The sequence below is a fragment of the Esox lucius genome, chromosome 11, assembly GCF_011004845.1.
Source record: "Esox lucius isolate fEsoLuc1 chromosome 11, fEsoLuc1.pri, whole genome shotgun sequence".
In the NCBI taxonomy this organism is placed as follows: domain Eukaryota; kingdom Metazoa; phylum Chordata; class Actinopteri; order Esociformes; family Esocidae; genus Esox; species Esox lucius.
The window spans coordinates 15,864,840-15,871,711 of record NC_047579.1 but is presented as its reverse complement, the minus strand read 5'-3'; the positions used below and the strand labels follow the sequence as shown (position 1 = coordinate 15,871,711).

Genomic DNA, 6,872 nt, shown 5'->3' with positions numbered 1-6,872 from the left:
GTACCGACCGTAGCAATACATAGAAATGCAGCCGTCAGCCGGCGCCATCAAAAGCACCAGTATTATTGGCAAAATCAGTTAATTGTGTTAAATGTCCTGAAACAAATGATATAACTCTCAAGAACAAAACCTTTTATATAGATTTATTCAACTGCCAAAAACAATGTGTCCAACTCTGCTCAGTCCTGTATATTTGGGGTTAATCGCTTTGCGGTCCTGACTGCATGCATGGCATAATATAGGTCTAAGCCTAAACCTTCACTCACTGTATGCAAGTCTATAAATATATTATTTTAAATAACAAAGAGGCATGTGCCTATAGAGACAGATATCCTGGTGGCATGTTCTTATATTCAACGCGGACATATATTCTGATATTCTTGTCGGCATGTCAGTCTATTCCTACATATTGGCCATGTCCTTAAGGAAAAGAAGAATTAGCTCAAAAGTAAGTATAATAATTCATAAATCTTTTTCCCCTTAACCCTGGGGTACTGATTGGAGAACAACATCTTAATAGCGATCTGAGCTAGGTTCCCCAAAAGCCACCAGCTTCAGCAACGTAATTCATGAAGGAACGCAAGCAGCGGAGAAAACAATACCCGAACTGACCACAACACACTTTCCACGGCTATAGGCTACCTGCTGGACCCACCAAACACTGATGGTTCAGGTATAAAAAGTCTACACACTCCTGTGAAAGTGCCAGGTTTTTGTGATGTAAATAATTAGACAAAGATAAATCATGTCAGAACTTCTTCCACTTTTAATGTGACGTATAATGTGAACAATTCAATTTAAAAACAAACTGAAATCACAACAACCTGGCATTTTAACAGGGGTGTGTAGACTATATCCACTGTATATGCCTATAGCATAGGTTGTTTTATATATACAGGTGCTGGTTAGAATATCATCAAAAAGTTGATTTTTTTTTGTAATTCGGTTCAAAAAGTGAAACTTGTATATTATATTCATTCATTGCACACACTGATATATTTCAAATGTTTATTTCTTTTAATTTTGATGATTATAACTGACAACTAATGAAAACCCTAAATTCAGTATCTATGAAAATTAGAATATTACTTAAGAGCAACACAAAAAAAATATTTTTAGAAATGTTAACTGCTTAGGTGTTATGAGAGCCCAGGTTGCTCTGATTGTGGCCTTCAGCTCTTCTGCATTGTTGGGTCTGGTGTATCACATCTTCCTCTTCACAATACCCCATAGATTTTCTATAGAAAAAGGTCAGGCGAGTTTGCTGGCCAATTAAGAACAGGGATACCATGGTCCTTAAACCAGGTACTGGTAGCTTTGGCACTGTGTGCAGGTGCCAAGTCCTGTTGGAAAATAAAATTTGCATCTCCATAAAGTTGGTCAGCAGCAGGAAGCATGAAGTGCTCTAAAACTTCCTGGTAGACAGCTGCGTTGACCTTCGACCTCAGAAAACACAGTGGACCAACACCAGCAGATGACATGGCATCCCAAACCATCACTGACTGTGGAAACTTTACACTGGACTTCAAGCAACGTGGATTCTGTGCCTCTCATCATTCTTCCAGACTCTGGGACCTTTTACTTTCATCAGAGAATATAACTTTGGACCACTCAGCAGCAGTCCAGTATCTTTAGCCCAGGCGAGACGCTGTGTCTTGTTCAAGAGTGGCTTAACACAAGGAATGCGACAGCTGAAACCCATGTCTTGCATACGTCTGTGCGTGGTGGTTCTTGAAGCACTGACTCCAGCTGCAGTCCACTCTTTGTGAAAAATTTTTATGGGTTTCGTTTCACAATCCTCTCCAAGGTGCGGTTATCCCTATTGCTTGTACACTTTTTTCTACCACATCTTTTCCTGCCCTTTGCCTCTCTATTAATGTGCTTGGACACAGAGCTCTGTGAACAGCCAGCCTCTTTAGCAATGACCTTTTGTGTCTTGCCCTCCTTGTGCAAGGTATCAATGGTCATCTTTTGGACAGCTGTCAAGTCAGCAGTCTTCCCCATGATTGTGTAGCCCAGAGAACTAGACTGAGAAACCATATAAAGGCCTTTGCAGGTGTTTTGAGTTAATTTGCTGGTTAGAGTGTGGCACCAGGTGTCTTCAATTTTGAACCTTTTCACAATATTCAAATTTTCTGAGATACTGAATTTGGGCTTTTCATTAGTTGTCAGTTAAAATCGTCACAATTAAAAGAAATAAACACTTGAAATATATCAGTATGTGTGGAATGAATGTATACATATTACAAGTTTCACTTTTTGAATGGAATTACTGAAATAAATCAACTTTTTGATTATATTCTAATTTTATGACCAGCACCTGTAGATATAAAGTACTCTGCAAGCTTGCTGAAATGCTGGTGGAATATTCCCAGTCTATAAAGACACTTCCTTGTAGGCTACAGGGCCTACAGACGACATGGGCCTATAGGCCTACAGTAAGAGACTATCAATTGTTAATTCATAATAAATATTTTGATAAAGATGCATTACATTGGAAGATTACTGGTCCAACCCTAAGACATTCTGCTTCATCTCAAATGAATCAAAGTCTGAGCAAAGTCAATGTACACTGCCGCAGATGACAAATAGGAATATAGCCACACCTTTTCAGACATTTGTAAACTTTTTAATGCTAAATAAGTAAGAAATGTAATTAACCAGCCTGTTACACTAATTAATAATTATAAAACAAAAGAAAAATGAAAAAGGTTTGAAAATACAAGCTTCACATTCAAGCCTAAAAGAACCAAACAGTTGGCCTGGCATAAATAGCCCTGTCCTAGAGTGAAAATATGTAACAATATAATGGATCAAAACAGCATACTCTTGCTCTTCAATCTTTCTTTTTACATCTGTGAAAAAGGCGTTGCTCTCCATATTCCATCAATCAAGAATAGATTATACGAAAGTATAGCCTCCTCCTTTTCTCTCTCCAGCAGCAGACATTTGCAGGAGGTGATCCCATGCATACGATTTTAGTTTCCATTGACTTAAAGATTTAAGATAAACTTGCTGTTATCTTAAGATAACAGTTGCCTTTACATCAGAAATGTGGTCTGTATATTTATTACATAATGGATGGATCCAATCTGTCCAGTCAGTAAAATAAATATTACTGCAGATACCCGAGACCCATCGCAAGTACGTCAAACTCGAACCAGATCAGAGTAAAAAGTGAAAATGCTGGACCCAGACCCACTAGGGGTCCTGTGAAGACTACTTTACAGGGAAATAACATGTGACGCAGCCAAGAGACGCAATGTCTCCCTCTGCTGGCTTTGACAAGACCAACATCACTCACCAAATAAGAATAAAAGCAGCACGGTTAACCAGCCTAACTGGTTGGCAAAACCGGAAATGCATATTTAATACAAAAAACAGACCTCCTTATAAAAGTAATGCAAAAGCCCCTAATTCAAATATGTAATAATAAACAAACATTACTAGGTGTCGTGCCTCCGAACAGGTCATGACCCTACCTGTTGTCATGGTGTCAGATAATGAGGAACCAGATAAACTAATAAGAGACAATGTTGAAAATCAATGATCATGACCCCTGACTTCTTCCTACCTTTGTTCAGTAGAAAAGTCTCCTTCTCTGAAGTTAATATGACGATCCACAGACTTGTCACTCTTCATGGACACACAGCTGGGTCCAGGGGAGGCTGGTCTCTTTGGCTGACTTGGGCTTCAAAAGAACAGAGACAAACATTACTTGTCTTTACCTAACTCTGATGGGGAAACATCTATCTTAAAACTAGAAAAACATTTATAGAAGTAAATTTGGTCAGGTCATGACCCTACCTGTTGTCATGGCGTCAGATAATGAGGAACCAGATAAACTAATAAGAGACAATGTTGAAAATCAATGATAATGAAGCATGACTTCTTCCTACCATTGTTGGGTAGAAAAGTCTCCTTCTCTGAAGTTAATATGACGATCCACAGACTTGTCACTCTTCATGGACACACAGCTGGGTACAGGGGAGGCTGGTCTCTTTGGCTGAATTGGGCTTCAAAAGAACAGAGACAAACATTACTTACCTATGCTGAATCCTGATGGGGAAACATAATTCTTTAAAGTTTTATCTCACATCTTAGCTCTGCCGTCATGATTCACAGAGTGAGCCATTTCACAGGCAGGGTTTGTCTTTATCTCCAAAGACAAACTCATTTTGGAGGCTGGGCCCTTCTCCTCTCAGAGAGACTTAGTTTAGAGTATTACACCCTCTCCTATCTCCACTTGACCTGTAAACACATCATAGAAACACACTTCCTCGATCAAGTCTGTAGAGTAGAGACACAAAATCTAAATCAGACAAGCTGAAAATAATGACACATTGACTTGAGTAAACAAAAACAAGCATTGACAGAACTCCTGGTTCGTCTTCCATTTTCTACTGTTAAACATCAGAGACCAAATTATTAACTTAGAAAACGAGCACAACATTTACTTGCTACACCAGTAAGTTACTGGTCATTATTTGCTGTATGAGGAAGCGCGGTCAGGGCCTTTGCTCGTGTTTTAGTAGAAAATATGTTCCTGTACACAACAGTATTCATTTCTCTCCTGATATCAACAGTTACATCATTAACTTTAAAAGCTCTATTAAACTTCCAAGTATTCAGTCTCATTTTCTGTCCTTATATGAAAAAATAAAAAGATTAATAGTCCTTGAAATACTCACATTATTGTTGTATCTTTTTTTGCTGCGATGTCTCAAAATGGAGCCTGAACCAACAAAAAGGTTGCTTTCAGTTTCCATTCAGCCGTCTTCCCACACCACACATTGATAAGTGTTGTATTGTTACCTTCCACTAGATGGCAGCAAACACTTGTACGCACACTACAATCATACAATACAGGCTCTGTTTCTAACCCATGAGCAGCATTATCTCAATGTACAATGTATATATACCACAATTCTGATCAAGCATTCTTTATAAGCTTTACTGTATTTTGAAACACAAGAATACTGCATTTGCCTGCTATCATTGGGCTTTAGAGACAGTTGGAGTGTCTACTGTGTGTTCACTGTGGTGAATGACTTGGATTTTAATTCAACAGCTTTATCATATTGTGTGGCAAGGAAGATTGACAAATGGTAGCAAAAGGTGAAAGGTTAACCTTTGTTGCACCCATATGTATAGAATGGATAAGCCTAGCATTCTGCACAATGATGCTGTTGGTGTAATCAATGTGTTACACTCAATTAACATGAAGGTCTAAATGTATCATATTCTTAAATACATATATGAATGCAGTTAAGTAAATATCTAATTACATATTTAATTATGTAGGTATTTATTGCTTTTATTGTTTGTCCTGTGTCTCCAGTTCAAATGCCATAGGGGGGACTGTACTTTTAGTGAGATGTTCTAATTGTACTGCAGTGTTGTACATTATGAACACTGCACACTTGACAACCTACTAGGACTGCAGAAGTGTAATAGCACCGTTCTTATAACTCAAAGGTGAGCATGTGTTCATGTCCCAGAAAACGTCTGGAGGTAAAGCATTTACCAATACAGTTTTCACTTCGTATCAAATAAAATTCATAAACATAACTGGACTCTCTCCACTTTGACCTGAAAACACACTTTCTGAATCAAGACTTTAGTAAAGACTATAGAGATTCACAATATCTAGATCAGACACAAACTGAAAATAATGACACATTGACTTGAGTAAACACATAAAAACAAACATGGACAGAACTGATTTCGTCTTCCCTTGTCTACAATTAAACATTTTACAATTAACAGCTCAAATGATTAACTTAGAAAACAAAGAGGAACTCTGTTTACTAATAAGTTACTGTTGTATGAGGAAGTGCCGTTAGGGGCTTTTACTTGTTTTAGCAGGAAATGCAGGTGCATCTCAAAAAGTTTGAATATCGTAGAAAGGTAATTTTTTTCTGTAATTCAAATAAAAAAGTGACACCTTCATATATTCTACATTCATTACACATAAAGTGAAACATTTCAATCCTTTTTTGTTTCAGTCTAGATGATTACGGCTTACAGCACATGAAAATCAAAAATCCAGTCTCTCAAAATATTACAATACAGAAATGTCGACATGAGAAGAGCTCTAATATCTCACACTTCCGGTATTCAATCTCATTTTCTGTCCTTTAGAAAATTATATTTGTCCTTCAAATACTTACGATATTGTTGTATGCTACGATGTCTCAAAATGGAGCCTGGACCAACAAAAAAAGTTACTTTCGATTTCAGTTCAGCCGCCTCACCGCCCCGCAATTGTTTTGAAACCAGAGCCATCAGCGTCTTGTGAGCAAAATTAAAGAAACACTTCCGGGTCACGAAAATCTGGAAATTTTTTAAATAAAAGAGACCAACAAATGACTTAAAAACTGAGATGAATTGAGTTTATTAATTGTTTGAGAACATGTACCTCTCAAAACATTGACAACAATTCAAATATGTTCTTATTTAAGAGTAATTTCGATAAAAAGTGGGTGTTAGTGGGTGTTAAAACACGTTCCAAGGGTAAAATTCAGACAATGCCAATGACAGAATATGGAATACATATTGCCTCATAACTAATAAACTATTGAATATTCCACAGAGAAAGCAGTGTAGGAAATGTCCAGGAGAATGTGTAGAGTAAGACAAACCTGTCTAATCATGGGGAACAGTGTGCTACATCTAGCAACACAATATTTCCACACCCTCTTTTTCCGCAATGTAACTTAATGGATATGAAATACATATTGACTCATACAGAAAAAACAATTCTATACGCCGCAGTGAATGTGTTGTAGGAAATGTTCAGGAGACTCTATAGAATGATTATATGCAAAGAAATCAAGGGGCACTGTGTATTTGCAATTGTTGCTGGTGTT

At 37.5% G+C, this 6,872-nt stretch overlaps 1 protein-coding gene across 1 annotated transcript in view; it reads right to left on the bottom strand.

Moving 5' to 3' along the window:
* LOC105006816 (protein NLRC3-like) overlaps window positions 1-6,278 on the bottom strand; it is a 925,414-nt gene extending 919,136 nt beyond the window's left edge. Inside the window, exon 1 of the mRNA XM_034295272.1 lies at window positions 6,174-6,278. The gene's annotated coding sequence lies outside the window, so the exon portion shown is untranslated. The remainder of the gene's footprint in view (window positions 1-6,173) is intronic.
* Window positions 6,279-6,872: the final 594 nt, after the last annotated feature.